Source organism: Sciurus carolinensis, chromosome 10, assembly GCF_902686445.1.
Source record: "Sciurus carolinensis chromosome 10, mSciCar1.2, whole genome shotgun sequence".
Classification (NCBI taxonomy): domain Eukaryota; kingdom Metazoa; phylum Chordata; class Mammalia; order Rodentia; family Sciuridae; genus Sciurus; species Sciurus carolinensis.
Window position 1 is genome coordinate 65,023,397 of NC_062222.1, and position 20,269 is coordinate 65,043,665.

General features: G+C 32.5%; 1 protein-coding gene across 1 annotated transcript in view; it reads right to left on the minus strand.

The window, feature by feature from the left end:
• Ccser1 (coiled-coil serine rich protein 1) overlaps window positions 1-20,269 on the minus strand; it is a 1,248,518-nt gene that overhangs the window by 946,215 nt on the left and 282,034 nt on the right.

Consider the following 20,269-nt stretch of genomic DNA (forward strand, 5'->3'; position numbering starts at 1 on the left):
CTCAAAATATACACATTAAGTAATAATCTCTGACCTGTGTATCCTTACTGCTATCATTAAAATAACTGATAATGACATAAACTATAAATCATTGTTCATTTGGGTTATTATAATTACTTGCTATTCCTATTTACTGTTTTAAGTACTCACAAACATAGTAGGTATAATTTAGATCAAATATACTTAATTATATTTTATGGTACTATTTATTTGGGAGAAGTAATTTATATATTTGCTGGCATAAAATACATCACTACCTATTTTTTCAAGCAGCTGAAAAAGAGTATTGTTTTGAACAAATGGCTATGTAACCTAGGAGATCCATTTCCTTGTATGGCATGAACTAATTTGAAAGTCCACTGAATTAGGATCATGGGTGCTAAGTTAGAGTTGATTTCATTGCAAAATTTCATTTTAATACCGAAAAAAAGTATATTTCCATAAAATTTCTAACATCCATTTAGTGAGCACCAACTATAGGCTTGATGCTTTGAAGCCATTAATTTTTTAATCCCTCACAGTTTACAAATTGGATATGAATTTATAAACATATTAATCTCAAAGAGTTAAAGATTGAGTAACTTGCTAAAGTCTGAAATGTCACCAAACTTTTAAAAGACTAAACACTAATTTAGTATTAAAGTCCATGCTAACAATTTCCCACTTTGCCCAAGATTACTAACTCTCAACTGATATTACAAGAATGACAGCTCCCAAGACTGAGTGCCTACCCACTATCCTGTATCCTTCCTCAATTTGTTGAAAAGGATCAGTCTTAAAATAGCACACTAGTTCTTACTGGCAACTCAAAATAAGAGGACTTTCACTTATTTCATTGAGATACTAAATACTAGAATTCATTTTAATATTTGAGATTATATTCCATATCTCCATCGGAACTATTTTTTCTTATTCTTTCTCCAGTAAACTGATTTTAATGATCCTGTGTAATATACTGAAACATGAATCAAGAGAATAGGCTCCTTGGAAGAAATGAAATTGAAAAATGGCTTTCGTTAACAGAGAAAACTTAATCATGAATTTGGAGAATTATCTACCCACATCATTAATTATTAATCCAATAACTCAATAAAATACAAGGCATTCTCATTATCCTAGTATTAATTATCCAAGTTGCTATATTTATGGTTCTGTGTAGATAGGTGAAATTTACCATACAATAAATATTCTCTAGTGAACTACTCACAAAATTAATCCTCCTTTAAACACTCTCCCACCATAACTATCCCTTTCCTCATCAAATAAGGTGCTTAAAAGAAGATGACTTTTATATGAATTGATGATTATAAAGGGTTTGGGGAAAATTAGTAAAATCCTGCCATACTTTTATGAAAATGGCCTACGTCTTAAAAGCTACCATTCTATTTTGTTCAAATATTATATCTTCTCAAAAGTTGCAACTATAACCTAAATGTTATTAAATGGAACAAATTATTGTCATGTTGTATTGTTTGCCACGATTTAAACCTTTTTTCACTATTTCTTGTAAATTTTGTTCTCCATAGTTACCAGGTTCTCACTAGGAGACATGTATTTTTCTTAGACATAAGTCATTTAATATATAAGACTTTATTTAAAAATTTTGTAATAGAGAGAACCTAAGGGACCAAGTAGTCTGATCCTTCACCTCAGATTTCCTCAGCTATGGTGGTGCAGGGACAGAGATCTCTGAAGGTCCAACTTTCTCTATTTTTCCTGTGTAGTGAGTTCTTAATGAGCATTCAAGATGATATAAGGGTCATTCCTTAAAAGAAGTGTTCCTGCGAACCTGCTTTCACATCTCTACTGTAACTAACAAAGTTCTAGATTAAATGTCCATTCTTACCATCATTTATTCCACAGATTCTTATGGAGATCTAGGAGAGTAGGGCAAAAGGTGAAGTCCTGCAAATGCACTGGCGAATAAGTGAATCAGTCCCCGCTTTCATCAGATTTAAAATTTGTGTGATAAGTACCTAACAGGAAAGTGTACAAGGGAAAAGAGTATCATATATAAAGAGAAAAGGATGGCCATATATCAAAGGATTGAGAAAAGGACATCTATGACAAGACGTTTTTAGTGAGAATTTCTCTAAGACCTTTTTAGTGAGAACTTGTAGGTATGATATAAATGGGAAAATTGAAAACAAAAATCCACGTTTCTCTGCTTAAGAAAATAAATAGAAGGCCTGGGCAAGTCAATTGATATATTATAGAACACCTTCTGAAGATGTCTTAAAGGGTAAGTGTATTTATTTATTATTTACTCAACCTAAAGTCCATTAGGTGGATGTTAAAAGAGGCATTTTTTCTTACAGTTTCAAGATGGGGGTTCAAATACAAAACTCAAAGCAAAAAAGGAAAAAAGGGAAGCAATGAAAGAGAATTTCATGTCTGTATCAAGAGGAAAATATTTCTCAGAAGCCTGTGGCTAACTTCCTAATACATCCTATTGCCTATAACTGGCTCATATGTTCACATGAAGACAAAACCACAGCATGTTCAAATGGGGTTTTCATAACCAGTGAAGCCTTAGACCAGACAAGATTCATCACCTGTGATTAGCACATTGCTGCTCCAAAAACTGAAGGGAAGCTATTGCCAGTCAAGGTCAAAACTTGTAGACGACCACCATTATTTACAGGAAAGTATTTTCAAAGAGCAGCTTTGTAGTGTGAGGAGTAGAGAAGTGAAGAAAGATCTTAATAGAAATAATTCCAAGGAATTCTAGCAAGAGAGAAGCCAGGACTTTAAGGGAACTGAAGGACACTGACATCAAGGGCCCATACACAGTAGGCAAAAATTAGCTCACATAAATTACAGATTTGCTCAGAAATGAACTTTAGAGGAAAATATCTCCAAGAAGAAAAGAAATGCTGATACTTTTCTGAAATTTGGGTTTAGGAATGAGGACCACTGCAATTGACACAGTTTGTGGGATTAAAGTCAGACATTTTGTTTAGATATCAAGAAAAAGGGCAACTTAATAAAATACTGATGATTTGTGAATATCTACAATTGTTGATTAGTTTACATATTTAGCTGTTTCTTTTGTTAAAATAGAAGACAGAAAGAAAAATGGAAAGTAAAATTACAGATTGCAGAACACAAAATAGCATCCCTTTGTTGAAGTAGTCATCTTTGAAAAAAAAGATGACAGTATCAAAGGTACAGGAGGATTTCACAGAAAGTAAACAGTATATATTCAAACCATGAATAAAAGACAGTATATATATATATATAGAGAGAGAGAGAGAGAACTGAAAATCCAGTATGAAGGGAGGGAATAAAAGGAAACTGACCAGATGACCAGATGCCAGAAGGATTTGTGAGGTAGAAGGTAAATCAAAGTACCAAAAGATAAGTTTTTAAAAGTTTTTTTTTTAAAAAAAAACATGACTATATGAGTAATGTTTTGAGAATATTTAATTCTTGAAATATCTCTGAGTTGTGAAGCCAATATTGAACGAGGGACAAGAATAAATGTGGAATTCTCTTTGCAGGCTACTGAGATCAGCTGGGAATTTGGCTAACTGGTAATAATGCATCTAAGAATCTGATGGACAGACTTGGTATCAGAGTATGGGCCTGCTTCCAGGGAACAGGAGGCAGTGGGTGGTAAAAACGTTTACTGAACTGGCCAACACTTGAGGACACACAGGTCTTAGAAAAATGTATTTACCTACTCGTTTATTTAATCTGGTGAGATGGTTGAAGAGTAGGAAACACCATCTGCCATGCTGAGTGTGTGATGCTTACGAGACATACAACGAGATGAGAGGACCACAAAGTTAAATGTTAAACATCAAGGAATAAAAAGTCTGATTTGGGTAGCCCCTTTGTGCTTATTTCTTTGATGAACACCAACAGCTTGACTGTAGTCTTTTGTAGATTGCCTTTGGGATATCCTGTGTCTTTCTCAGGATTCTCCAGACCTGTGTGTGTATGTCTCTGTGTGTGTGCATGTGTGTGTGATAAAAAGATCATAACATAAAATACACAAACATGTTAAGTATGTAGTTCAGTGGCATTAAGTCCATTCACATTGTCATGCAAACATTACCACCATCCATCTCCACAACTGTTTCATCTTCTCCAGGTGAAACGCTACATCCATGAATCAATAACTCCCCATGCTTCCTTCCCCTAGGCCCTAGAAACTACATTGCACTCTCTGTCACTGTGAATTTGACTACACTAGGTATCATATACAAGTGGAATTATAAATATTTCTTCTTTTGTGAGTAGTTTATTTCACTTAGCAAAATGTCTTCAAACCATGTTGTAGCATGTGTATCTGCTTCTTTTTCAAGGTTGAATAACCTTCTATTATATGTATATGCCACTACATTTTATTTCTCCATTCATCTATTGAATTTGCTTCTATATTTTGATTATTCTGCTTGGCTCTGAAGATGGGTGTGCACATATCTATTTCAACCTACCAACAAAGTACCTTCAGAGTAAGGTTTAAGCAGTGCATAGATTAGTTCATGCCTGGTCCACCTTTATATGTGATTTCCATGAGTTCTTATTTTTGAGACAATGAAACTTAATTAAACTTATCCCATAGCATATTCTACCATAAACATGGTCATTTTATTTCACATGGATAGTTTATATTTTTATCATTTTCTCAACTTAAATGACTTAGAAGTAATATTTTATATTTAACAAATCCTGCTTTCTACTCTCAGAAAATATATCTCATTGAGTGGTTTTAATTTTAAAAAAAATTGTTATTACTATAAAGTACCCATGCTGCACATAAGAAGTGGAAATATCAGTTTATAACGTAACACAAAATAACAGTTATAAATTTTAAATATCATTACTGATACATATTTATAACACTACCTTTTCTTTCTTTCCTTCTTTTCCAATATTGAAAATTGAAGTCAGAGCCTACCACATGCTAGGAAAATGCTCTGCCACTGAGCTACATTCCCAGTCCTTTTTTTTTTTTTTTGAGTGGTATAAGTTGCTGATGCTGGCATTGAACTTAAAATCCTCCAGTCTCGGCTTCCCAAACTGCTGGCATTACAAGCATGCACCATCATGCCCAGCTATAACACCATCTTTATATCAAATTTTTATTGAGCTATTCTGGGTACAATGAAAGATTAATGCTTCAAGGTTTAATATATATGAATTTAACAAGTCCATTTATGTATCTGAACCCTGAAATTAAAATAATGGGTTGTCAGTTGAATATCCTATTTATAAAGTATACACAACATCTATTTGACAAAAGTATTCTTCCTACTAGCACAGAAGTGTCAAAGATACACAAAATACATACAGAAGAAAAATATGAAATTTATACTTGAAATTGTTATGAGTCTACACTTTTCTTCTTGGTTTGCAGTTACTTTTTGAGATGGGTAGCTGTCATTTATAATCCAAAAATTATCAACTAGTAGAAAATACACGAGTGTCCCTGTCACTAACATTTACACTGTTTCTCTTTGCACTAGATGTTATCCACAGAGGTAACTCAGACAAAGCAGAACTAGAACCAAAGTTTGTCCTTTGTGTCACAAAACGGATCAAACTCCATGAATTGGTTCTTCCATATGCCAAGTTTCTGCAGAAAATCAGGGAGCAAACAGTGTGTTCAGTACCACCTAGCAATGCTCTCAGTCCATCTTGAATGGAGCAATTTTTGCAGAATTCTCTCGAGGGCCCCATGGGTCATCAAAGGGCATTGTGAGATTTTCAGTCTAGTTAAGAAGATAAAAACTTCAAAAAATTATGTGATATTCTGTTGTAACACACCATCGTGATACAACTGAGTGAAATAAATCATGGACAGTTTCTTTCAAGGAGTGTTGAGTAGCTTTTGATAATTTCTTTCCCTCATACCAACTACAGGTATAGGAGAAAATGTGACCCATAATTGTAATAAGAGTATAGTAGATTTAACAAGTTATTCCTTGTTTATGTTTTTTTCTTTCTAAAATAAGGAGCAAACAATTTCTCTGTGGCACATTAATCTTACAACCATTAAACTTCATCACATATTCAATTTTAAATTTAAATGGGAGTCGTTTACCATGTGAAAAATTTTAAAGTGCCCATAATTAATGATGTGAGACATATGGAAACCACATTAAATCTGAATCATAGAATCGCTGTTTTTAATATCAGCAAGCTGCTTCCTATTTTATTTTTCTTTTATTATCTATTTTCTGAAAGTAAACTTTCATTCATTTTTAAAATGCTTTCTACCTTGTTTCTATTCCAATTAAATGATAAAGCATGTGTGCACAGTTCAATATAATGAAGTAATTTCCTGTTTTGATTTTTTTAGCTAAAGAGCACATTTCTCTTGAAACGTGAATTGTGAATGCCAAATATTTTTTTAAATTACTTATTTAGCATTTCTATATTAACTCATTCAGAATGGATTGTCATCAAGTCCATGAGATTATTTCCAGTTATTTATTATAGAAAAGAAATAATACCCTTAGGATAGAAAAAGATAAAGTATAAATTTGTGCACCTCATTTGTCTATTAAATGCTAACATCAACTTTTAGCATTTGCACATATAATTTAATTATTGAGTTGATTTGCTTATGAAATGACTGAACAAGAAAAATATAGCATAATAAAACAATGTGTTACTAAGTAAAGAAAAAGCCTAAATTTACAATGGGAATGGGTCAGGTTTTGATTTTGATTAGGAAGGAAATAAAACTAATAGCTTGATGTAAATATATTAGAACAGTTTTTAAATCATACAACTTTAAAAATGGAAAATTATTATAAATTCAATAATACTTAATTCTCATTTATTATTTCATCAAATATTTTCAAATTACATAACTCAAAGAAATGTTTGAAAGGCAGCTAAGCATGAGAAAGTAAGAATTTAGGGAACCTTAGAAAATATTTAAATACTTCATTTTTAATGAAATAAGTAGTTAACACAGAGATTTAATGATTTACTGGAGGTCAGACATTTAGATTATAAAAGAACTAGGACCCAATTTGTATATTTTATTTATGATCCTTCTACTATATAGTATAGCTGGTATACTCACTAATTTCTGGACATCCTACATAAGAAGAGATTACTTTTAAATTTGTTTAATAATGTGCAATGAACCCCTTGACACTAAAGATAATTATAAGTCAACTATCAAATATTTTACATAAAAAGTTACAACATAGTATTTTACAGGAAATACAGATAGCAATTTGGCACCATGCTAATTTATCAGAAATCCCAAAAGTGCGGCATGATTTTATAGAAATGTTCAATTATCCCAACACAAATTAAAGATAAAAACAAATGAAAAGCAAAACATCTCTCTAATAAGAGTAGGAAAAAAATTAGACCCAGAGTGAAACTATAACTGGTACAGAGTAACTTAAACACAGAAAAAAAAATTGATACAAAAACACAGTACCCTTCAAACCCCATTTTTAGACAACAAGACGAAAATTACCCTATAGCTACACAATCTTGTAATTAATCGTTATGTGATATGTTAATTATCTTAGCATCTTAGCCAAATATTCCATTTTTAAAATCAAAGATATATATTTTTGACTTAAGTAATCTCAATCCTAAAAAGAAATGCAGTTGACCTGATTTTGAACAGATTATGTAGATTGAAATGGATTTTACAGACCATTGGGTCAAAACTCTCTCTAAAATGCTTAAATCAATCTATATTATTCCTACAAGATAGTCACATGAAGTTTTCAGTGACCAGAACCCCCAACATCCACTGACTATAATTAAATTCATCCTGTACCACACTCTATCTTTGTGCATAACTTTCTTATTAGTTTTTCTTATGATTTTTAGATCCATACAGAACAACATGCATTTCGTTATTTCTGGTCTCAAAGTACAAGGAAGAACCTAAGGCAAACTCTATAAAAAAGAAAAAGTCATAATGGTTTATCTAAATTTTTTAATGATAATATATTCTGGTGTACTGTTTTATAATATCTAGGAAAGCTTGTGACAATTTAAATTAATACATTTTTCAAGGCTATTGTTTTCATCTTATACTATTTCTCCAAATTCATTTGTGCCTCTATTCCTTAGCAAAATGTATAATTTTAATCTTGTTGACATTAGTTTATTAAGCGATATTGTCCAAGTAAGTATAAAAAAGGAAACTAACAAAAATGTCACAAAATACAGATAATAAAATGGATGATGCTAAGTACTACAAAAGCATTAAAAAAGACCACTTTTTTGATCTTTCTTTATACCTCATTTGAGAAGAAATATATGCAAAAATGAAGAGGTACTGATTGATTGTAATAATCAACAGTGAAGAATGTGTTACTTAAGCTCCTCTATTTATTATGTTGATTTGAAAATGCTAATCATCTTTAGCATTACTGGTTTCTAATGACATTCATATTTTTAAGGTTGTAAAAACCAATGAAAAGAACTGAATATATAAAAAAGAATAATTGCATATTGTGACAAATTCAAAGTATGATAATTAAAGTAAACTGAAAAGAAAGTATAATTTATTCTTTTTTCAAAGGGTCATCTTGGACAAATTTCTTAATCTTTGTGTGACCTTGTTTCCTGAGCTGTAACCTGGAGATAATAATAGACCTATTGTTGATGGGAGGATTAAAGGAATTAATATCTGTAAAGCTTAGGATAGTGTATGACACCTCATATGAATGATATATTGAAAAAGAAGTACATTATTTTAAAAATTCATTAATAAATTTAGGAAACAACAACACGTTGTATAAAATGTGTAAGATTTGTCCAAGCACAGGAGATTAAAGATTAGATAGATAGATAGAATGAAAGAAAGAGGAAGGAAGGAAGGAAGGAAGGAAGGAAGGAAGGAAGGAAGAAAATAGGTATATATATTGATAGAAAATACCTGTTCTTAAAAAAATACCTGCCCTCAATGTCTGGCAAATGACACTGAAGAATCTAGGTAATTATAATTCTGTCTAATTGCTTCCCTAATAGAGGTATTTCAATATTATAAGAGCACATGGGAGACAATTAAAATATAAGTACCTTGTTTTACCATCATGAGGATCCTTTATTTCAAAGAGATTTGAGAATATTAATAGATGTTATTATAGATTTCTCTATAAAGCAAAAATGAAAGGTAAGCTCTTTCATATTTAACAAGATGCATTCCTACACGTTTCTTCATCAAAATTTCTGTGTTACTGATGTTTATTTTACAAACTTTATGAGTGACAGTTCAGGAAAACAAAGAGACTTCCCTGTCCCAGGACTGGCAGTAATGCTTCCAGACTCTTAGTTGCAAGATTTCTCTATCCAATCCTGGATGACAAATATATTGTTTGAATTCCATATGACATCTTCAAATATTAATTATCCAAATATTGAATATTATAATATTGAAACATTAGCGTGGATATGCATTAATAAAACCTAATTTTTAAAAATTCGATAGTGTCAGAAAGCTATGATGATTAGTTTTACCTTGTAAATTTAAAAAATCTCAAAAAGTAAACATAGAAGTTAATCAATTCTCAAGTATTTTTGAGTACCTACTAGTTATTATTATCCTAAGTATCACACAAGATAAAACACATCCAGATAATATTGCTGTAAAAAGGACTTACTTCAGCATATGAAAAAGGTAACAATCCCTTTAATGGTGGGCAGATAATTATATAAATTTGAGGATATACATAAAATCAAAAATTGTATAGAAGATCATGTATTTTCACAGAAGTTGTTACTATTCTCTCCCCAACTACCTCATACTTTCTATTGCTTTTCCTCTTTGCGCTCAGCATTATTTTATTTCATGTTTAATATTTAAATACTCAGAAACAATCTTGTAAAACAGGCATTGCTTTCCTTATTTAATATGTGAGGGCATTTTATTTCAGTAAAAGTAATCTTGTCCCATGTATTCTAGTTGCTAAACAGATATGATATGTCAGATTTCAAAGTTTTTGATCCTCCTTGGAAGGGAAAATATAAGAAATTAATATTTGGCAACATACTATGTATTTATAGTGTTGATAAATGATTTATGCTATTATCTAAATTATAGGATACATTCAAATGAAATATTCCATTTATTTGAAAACAAAAATTTCCCATGAGATGATGTTCAGGGGAAGGGATGTTGAAAATTGGCCACATGCCTTTACCCACACAAAGAAGCTACTTTGACAACAGTGGTGATGCGTGATGCACCTGAGTCTTTTTCAGCAATCCGACACATTTGTATTTCTATTGCACTATAAAGAGTACTGCACTGTTGAACTGAAACTCTTCAGTCATCTAATCAAGTTGCCCCAACTCTTCTGAAAAATAGCTTTTGTGTGCTCAGTGTACAAAGAACGACTGTCAAACTAGATGCAAATGTTCAATAGTATTTCTTGACTCGACAGGTTGATTGCACAGGGACCAAATATAATGACTCACTAAGGAGCAATAAACACTAGAAAAATAAAATAACAGTACTATCCATCCAGGGAAGCAGGTTCTCTGGAGATCTTTCTCTTAATTATTTGTGTGTGTGTGTGTGTGTGTGTGTGTGTGTGTGTGTGTGTTAAAATCCACTACTTCTTGAGTAACACGTATCTGAAAAAGATCAACTTTCTTTAGTCTGATTAAAAAAATTTATAAACTAGTGAATGATGAAACCAGACCTTACAAAAAGGTGATAACAGATAATGTGACACATGGAAGAGCAATGGTACCCAACTCTCTCACAAGTGATACCACTCGAGAAAGCTTATGACCAAATGTTTAGCCTGATTCCTTTTTCTTCCCACCTTGGTTTTCTTCCTGTACACCCAGGACCTTGAAGGACTAAAGGTGAACACTCAGTTGCCCTTCAAATTCTGTACACCACTACAGGTAAACATCTGTACCTCTGCAGTCTCTGGGCCAAGGATGGTACACAGCAGAGGGGAGAACAAAAGGTTATCATCAGGGATTTCTGGACACAGATCCTGGAGGAGGAACAGGTTCATGGTAGATGGAATCCCTTGGCTTCCTAGAAGCTTTGCTGTGTGAAGGAAGTTGCAGCTGGAGAAGTGACAGCACAGTGCTCTGACATGAAGAGCCCAAGGAAAAAATCACCCCTGATTTAAAGGCATGGATGCAAAAGGAAAAGATCCAGGTTTTGAGGCCTGAAAGATCTTTTTAAGGAAAAAAATAAATAAATAGGACAAAGAAGAAAAAGCAAGTTGTCTGGATCTCTTCTAAGGCCTTACATAAGGAAAGTCCAGAAGATTAAGCTTCCTCTGCATTATGGTCATGTCTTAAGCTGCCAGGGTGAAAGGTAGAGAAGAGTGGTGTCAGATGGCCAGAGGAGTTTTAAGGTGGCTTGGCTTCAGGGACCAGTAAGTGGGTGCACAAGTGATCCTTCATGGGTCTCCATCTGGGGCAGTTTTCTAGTCTTGGGTGGATGGGAATTTTTTGCCTTTCTTACTGGGTCTCTTCATCTTTCCAAATAGCTCCCAAAAAACTATGCCTACTTTCTGACCAGCTCTGAAATTCAAGATGGTGTTTTTTTTTAATCTGTCTGTCCCTTCTTCATTCTTTAGACTATCTGGGAAGAGCTGCCTCAGTCATTCAGACATGAATCAACATCTGTCTTTTGTGTTTCCCACCACAGAGAGCACATCTGAAGTTCTCTGAGTGATTTTTTTTTTGAAGGCCTTTTACTGAACTTGTGATTAGAAAGTCTTCCCCCAAAATTCAACTTCTTCCAAAAATTGGGGAAAAGATTTATATTTATGCAACAGCTTTCTCTATAGAAATCTCTTTACTTACCTCCTCTGACGGCTTGTTTCCATCCTGAATTAATCAAGCTCATGAAACAGTTGTTATTTCTTTTGAGAATGTGCCTTGGGCAGAGGGACAGAGGGCTATTTCATATTAATAGTAGTATTCTGATAATCAATCTTATCAGTAGCTCAGTTTCTGATTTTTATTAAATGGAAAAATTTCAAGGCACCAAGTGATGGAGGATAAAAGAAGGAAAACTATTATTAAAGAATCATAAGAATTTGTATAAGAACCTAAGTGAAATTTACTTTTATTTTGTGCATTTCCAGTAGGAATTGATGATTATGATTTAGAAAAGAATTTTGCTAAAAATGCATTTGTATATGTGTGTGTGTGTGTATACCATTTACCTTCTTCCATTAATACTACTCAATATAAGTTAATAGACTATCAGAACTCTTCATTCAATAGCTATTATTAATTCAAGATAGCATGTTAGGATTGCAACAATATTATAAACATGCTTTAGCGTAAGTGTAATTAGTATACAGATGATATCTCATCTTCATCCATATTCCAAGTACTTGGCAAAATATGTTATTAGTTTAACAACTATATTTAATTTGCCAAGTTTCCTAACTATACACTGACTTAATTTCACGATTCACCATCTCCAGTGCCAGTACCCTCATCCAAGCAACTGTCAGAACCATCGAAATGTCTTCATGGCAACTAAATCTGTGCTCCCCTTCGTGTTGTTCTGTCAATACTTAAGAACTAGCTCTCTGGAGGAGGGAAATAGCCCTGGTTTGTAGGATTTTCCAATTGCTATGTCAATACACCCACCACAGTGAATTTCAAGCTTCCAAGGTAAGATCACTGAGCCAGGAATCAAGAACTCACAAATACAACCTCCCAAGTGGGTTCCATCCCATCAGTACTCTCATCTCACCCAATTTGTTCTCTACAGCAAACAAGGAGAAAGATTTCAAAACCAAATCTGATCATGTCACTTGTCCCTTCCTTTTGTTCCCACAAGCCTTCTTGTATTTCTCTGTGATGATCCATCACGAATGCAAGCTGTCCTATCTGCTGAAAAGCTCTCCTTCATTCTTTCACTTTGTTATCCTTCAGAGCATAACTCAAGTCTCTTACTCAGGAGAGTTTTCCCTGATGTCCTTGGTTATATTAAAACTCCTCACCAGGAACCCTTAGAACAACATATACCTATACAATATGGCCATGGTCACAGCTACAATTTTGCATTTCTTTTTGAAATTAATTGCCTGTTCCTCTGGTTATGCTCTCAGTTTCATGAGGGACTACATCTGCTTTTTGACAAGATTCCAGGCCCTATGCACAGTGCCAAGAACAAACAAGCTCTCCAAAATTATCTTTTATGACAGATTTAATTAACAAGTGAAAGCATAAACAAATATGTCCTTTTAAAGTTTATAAAGAAAATCAGAAATTAGCTAATAATATAATTTTAGATATATGCCTAATACAATTACATAGTTTGTAAAATTATTTTATTGATAATATAGAGTGTACTTAATTTTTCCAAATTCAGCATATATTATTCAGATAAAACTAAATAAAATGAGCTGATAGAACCTTAACCAGTGTGGTTTAAGTACCCTCTGAGAATCAGTTAGTTTCTGCCATTCTTTAAAAATAAGACTTTGGTACTAAACAAAGGTCTGTGCCTTCTCAGAAGCAGCCCAAGGAACCTTGGTCATGTCCACACAAGAAGGCACTATAAGGAAGCTTTAAAGTTTGAAGTGAAAGCCACCATGATTAGTTACTACTTCAATTCCACAAACTGAACCCATGAATCAAATATCTCAGTCATATTTGATTCTTCCATATAAAATAAATTTCAATATGAAAATAGACACAGAAGTAAAAGGATAATTTATTTTCTTTCACCTCTGTATTTCTAACTTCACAATGGCCATAAAAGCCCTTCATTTCTAACGCCGAGTCATGGTGTGTGCAGAGTATTTATTTGCATTTCAGCAAACATATTTCTAGTAAAACACAAATATAACCCCAAAGCAATTGTGGATGTTATTTTAGTATTCTCAAATTTTGATTTTTTTATGTATATGTTATGTTGTGTACAATTGCATGTAACTTATTGAAGAAACACATACTTTTGAGTATCCTGATTAGTTTGGATAGATATTTGAGCATATAATTTTTAATAAATTGATAAAACTTCATATACTAAGTTTAGGCACCAGCATTCTATGCTTAAGATCAAATATTTGAAAACTGTGTACTCTTTTCAGAGTTAATAGATTTTTCTATTTTCTAGCAAGTTTATCCTGTGAGGTTCTCAGCTATGTATGGATAATTGGCAAGTGAAGTAAAATCTATACCTTTGTTTCCTGAATAAAGATAATTTTGAATATATCAACAATAGAAAAGCTGTGACTCTTCCTACTATAATGAACAAAATGCAGCTTCCCTTCTTAGAACATTTATAGAGCTGCTCCCTATCATTTGTTGTACTAATATATGTATACTGTGTTCCTAACAGAAATTCCTAATTTCAGTTTTTCCCGATTAAATATAACTAAAAATGAATTCATGAGAATATTTAATAACAAATTGCCAAAAATATTTGTAATCAGAATATAACTAAAAGTTGATAATAGAAACATTTCAATCATGAAATGTTTCTTCTGTTTATATAATAATAATTATTATAATACTATAATTAACCAATTTTTCAAGTTTATTTTCATAAGTTTATATTGAGATATAAGCCAGATCCAATTTTAGACAATTATGTCTAATCAAAATCCATAACTCACAATGGAACAATGGTATATATTTCACTTATACTGTGATTTAACTTTTTAGGTGTATGTCTTTTTTTCTCTTTATCTAGATTCTGACATCATCATAAACAATATATTTATTTTTTTATGTATAATGTTACATATTCTCTAAGATTAAGTGTAATCTTACATATCCTTATTATGTATAAAATTATTCCAGTTCTTAGTAAGAGATTTGTTGAGCTCTGAATTAGATAACTTTATTAGTATTATGGTTCAAAGATTTGGTGGTTTATGAATTTATATAAAAAGTCTATAAAATAAGAAGGGAAAATTTACTTAAGGAAGTAATTTCATCCTGATACAAATTCAGTATCTCAAATTTTATCCTTCAAATGTCTCCATATCATAACAGTAGGCTGCTATCTTATTTCTAGTAGTTTACCTAATGGGAAATACAAGACACATTAAACTGATATAATACAGGGTTATGGTAAATCCATCTATAAAAATGAAATGTGGTTACTTACCTTATATATTTCTTATAAAAAGAATTACAAAATTTATATATTCTTACCTCCTTATTATGTTTGAGACCTTGCATTATGAGGCAAAGTAACTGTCACTTTAAAAAGTAACTAAAATGTCTGGGGCCATAATTCAGTAGTAGAACACTTGCTTAGGATGCTTGAGGGCCTGTGTTCAAATCCCAGTACCAACAAGAAAAAAAAAAGAATCATAATTTATAAAGTAAACAAATCATGGTTATGAAAAAATTTTAAAAACCTTGCCCAAGGTCTCCTTGTCACCAAGTTATACTGCCTTTCAATAACACAACCAGATCAAAAAACATGAAATAAAATTAAATATGTAGAGATTATTTAAAATAAGAAATGAAGATGAATATATTATATTTTGTTCATATGCAATATCTATAAAAATAAAAATGAATACTAGTTTTAAAAATGAATGGTGATAATTAAAATCCCAATGATGTACCTTACAGAAATACAGCAAGCAATTATGAAATTCATCTGGAAGAATAAAAAACCCAGAATAGCTAAAGCAATCCTTGGCAGAAAGAGTGAAGCAGGGGGTATCGCAATACCAGATCTTCAACTCTACTACAAAGCAATAGTAACAAAAACGGCATGGTATTGGTACCAAAATAGAAAGGCGGATCAATGGTACAGAATAGAGGACACGGACACAAACCCAAATAAACACAATTTTCTCATACTAGACAAAGGGACCAAAAATATGCAATGGAGAAAAGATAGCCTCTTCAACAAATGGTGCTGGGAGAATTGGAAATCCATATGCAACAGAATGAAACTAAACCCATATCTCTCACCATGCACGAAACTAAACTCAAAATGGATTAAGGATCTCAGAATCAGAACAGAGACCTTGCATCTTATAGAAGAAAAAGTAGGTCCAGAGCTTCAACATGTCGGCTTAGGACCAGACTTCCTCAACAGGACTCCCATAGCACAAGAAATAAAAGCAAGAATTAATAACTGGGATAGATTCAAACTAAAAAGCTTTCTCTCAGCAAAGGAAACTATCAGCAATGCGAAGAAAGAGCCTTCAGAGTGGGAGAAAATCTTTGCCAATCATACCTCAGATAGAGTGCTAATCTCCAGAATCTATAAAAAACTCAAAAAACTACACCAAGAATGCAAATAATCCAATAGACAAATGGGCTAAGGAAATGAATAGACACTTCACAGAAGAAGATATACAAGCAATCAACAAACATATGGAAAAATGTTCAACATCTCTAGTAATAAGAGAAATGAAAATCAAAACCACCCTAAGATTCCATCTCACCCCAATTAGAATGGCGATTATCAAGAATACAAGCAACAACAGGTGTTGGCGAGGATGTGGGGAGAAAGGTACACTCTTACATTGCTGGTGGAGCTGCAAATTAGTGCAGCCACTCTGGAAAGAAGTGTGGAGACTCCTTAGAAAACTTGGAATGGAACCACCATTTGACCCAGCTATCCCACTCCTTGGCCTATACCCAAAGGACTTAAAATCAGCATATTACAGAGATACAGCCACATCAATGTTCATAGCTGCTCAGTTCACAATAGCCAGATTGTGGAACCAACCTAGATGTCCTTCAATAGATGAATGGATAAAGAAAATGTGGTATATATATATACAATGGAATATTACTCAGCCTTAAAGAATGATAAAATTATGGCATTTGCAGGCAAATGGATGAAACTGGAGAATATCATGCTAAGTGAGATAAGCCAATCTTAAAAAACCAAAGGAAGAATGATATCACTAATAAGTGGATAATGACACATAATGGGGGGTGGGAGGGGTTAGTGTTAGGGTTAGAGTTAGGGTTAGGGAGGGGGGCAAGAATGGAGGACGGAAGGACTGTATAGAGGGAAAAGAGGGGTGGGAGGGGTGGGGAGGAAGGGGAAAAAAATAACAAAATGAATCAAACAACATTACCCTATGTAAATTTATGATTACACAAGTGGTATGCCTTTACGCCATGTACAAACAGAGAAACAACATGTATCCCATTTGTTTACAATAATAAAAAAAAAAAAGAATGGTGATGATATTGCTACATGTATTGATCATCCATTATTTTGACTCCCATCATCTACCTCTACCTTCTTTTATCAAAACCATTAATATCTCAAGTGTGGAATCACCTCCCCCTTTCAATATCACCTGGCTTCCAGGAAACCTGGTTCTAGACATTTCATCAAATACTTTTGAGTACAGGGACGATTTCAGAAAAATGAAATCAAACAATCTATGCAATCAACACCAATGACACTCAAGGGACCATACTGTTTTTATTTGAGAAACCATCTACTCCCACTTGGTTTGTTGAAATGATAAACATCTATCTCAGTTGCTGCTGAAGGAAGTAATGTCACCATTTGAGGAACTTAAGAAAAATGGGAACTCTGGATAGGAGAGGAAACCAAAGAGATGGAGACAGGAAGAAGGATCTTAGACAATTTTGTTAAGGCCCAGACCCAACTCTAAACAAATTTCTACCTCTATACTTGTTTCTCATTTGTACATTTTAACTATACAGAATAGTGGTTTTTATTGTGGCATATTCATACAGGCATATAATGTATGTTGATCATATCCAACCCCTCTTTGTCCCTATAACCATGAGACAATAACAACCACTCCCCCTCATTTTCTGAAGCCAGTTTGCTTTGGGTTCACTTTCATTTAATTTTTATTTTTTAATTCTAAGTTGATTTTCAGTTGACAATTTTGATTTTATATTGTGTTTTTCCCCATATACTCACACCCATCATTTAATTCTCAAAATGACAGTATGTGGTATATAAGGCATATAATCTCCATTTGATAGATGAATTCAATAAGATCACAACTGAAAATGCATAGCAGAAAATATTTGAATAGCTTCCTTAAGATCACAATTGAAGATAAATATGAGAAAAATTAAAACATGGGATATTCATGCCTTCCAGGTCAGTTCAAATGGTAAGAAAAATATAATGGAGACATGAATCAAGAATTGTTAACTGACAGAATGTGAGGTATGAGAAAGGAAATATATTATGATTATAAGGAAAAAATGATAGTAGCTTTACATAAGTATGAAAATCAAAAAGAATCAAGATTTTAAGGAGGCTAGAATTGATCAATAATTGACTTTTAGACAGGAGGTTCTGGTAGGACCCTTTGTTGGTCAAGTCTGTTCAACAATTTAAATAGTAGATTTACATTCAGAAGAACCTAAGCGGGAGGAAGATAGGCCTAGAATCCTCTAGAATGTCGACAGTTGAAGCTGTGACAGAGGCAACAGAACTAGAAATCCAGATTGCTGGATTTCTGGTCCTTCACTAACATCACCTCATGTGATTCTCACAGTGAGGGTAGTGATATCAACTCAATTAACAGATGGGGAAAATAAATCACAGAGAGTTTAGAAAAACACCAACAATTCCTTTCTAACATGTAGCAAAACTGAGATTTTAATAAAGGTCTCTCTGACTCAAAACACCAAGGGTTAATAATCTATTATAAATATAATTAATAAATAATTAAAATTAATATTATTATATTAATACTAAATAAAATTAATACTATTGCTGAGGGAGAATGCTTAAATGAGAATGTAGATTCCAAAAACCTAGAGGAATTGAACTGAAATAGACTAATAGAACAAAAAGGATAGTAAATGCTGGTCTAATACATATCTCAGAGTAGGAATAACATTTTACCAAGTAGCAAAAGACTGGGAAAAAAATACATGTAATAACATCACTCACCAGTTTGATCAGAGTCCTTGAAAAAAATTTAAAAGAATTTAAGATCCAAGTTACAACTACATAAGTACCTTATGTAAACTCAAACATATTGCAGGAAAATACATTTGAGCTTTCTAGTATAATTCACTTGGCATATATGAGATGTAATTTTCCTCCTATTAGACAAAAAAAATATGGCTCTTGGAACCTAAAAATAAAACTATATTAAGAGCAGTTATATTGTTTTCACTTTTAGATTATATTAAAACTGAATTACAATCATTACTTTCTGAATTGGTTAGTAATTGTTTCCTCTATAATGAGAATATTAATAGTGAATATCTTCAGCAATCAAATATACGCATTGCTCCATTTGAATTCAATAATACAGAATATAACATTAAGGGATTTTTCTAATTGACTTCACAAAGAGTATCACACACTATCCTGTTCCAGGAAACTCTTTTTAGAAGCTTATTATCCAGCAGGAAGACATGCAAGAAGCAAACAACTATGATATAGGGTAATCCAGTAGGGAAAATAGTGCATGCATTAAGGTATCTCCTGCCTATTCATGTAGGAGTCAGCCACGGATCATCAGCAGCACTGGACATCCCATATTCTCTAATCTGAGACCTTAACGCAGGCATGCGACAGTTTTCCCTGGGAAATCAGCAGGGGATTTTTCCTTTTTATTTATTTAGTGTTTAACCAGAAATAATTATAGTTTATTGAATATTTGATATAAATGTATATTTTATTTTTTACCATAATTCAATACTCTTTTGGTCATTAAAAGAATAAAAGTTTATGATTTATTTAATGTAAGACCAAATATAAATTTAAGTAAACATCTGAATTCTTTAAATGACAAAAATGTACATTATACATTGCCATTGAAAATATTTTATTGAACAGATACACAAAAATGCATGTATATATCATAAGCCTGCAGCTTGTAAGTTTTCACAAAAGGTACACACCTGTGGCAACCAGTACCCAGATCAAGAAATACAATAGTACCAGCAGCCTGGAAACCTTCTGTGCTTTTTTTCAGGTGATATCCCAAATTTCCTAAGACTCCATATATTTAAATAGTGTAGTTTTGGTTTGTGATAATGAAAATATTTATAAATAGTCACTTACATTCTTTATAAAAATGCAAAATAATTCAGGTTAAGCAGTTTATATTGAAAACTGATTTCATTTTAGAACACTGAACACTACACATATAAATATGCAATCCAACAGTGCATATGCAATCAATTTTAAGTAAACTGTTCAGCCTACTTACTCATGTCCACAAGATAAGGTAACAAAATCAAACTTAAATGATACATGGTTCAAACACGCAAAGTTAGGAAAGTGTGGATATTTATCACAATAACATAGAATAGGTTAATTTTTTAAATGTGCAAAATTCATTTCTGTTCTACCCATAATCTAATATGAACACAATCCTTTTAA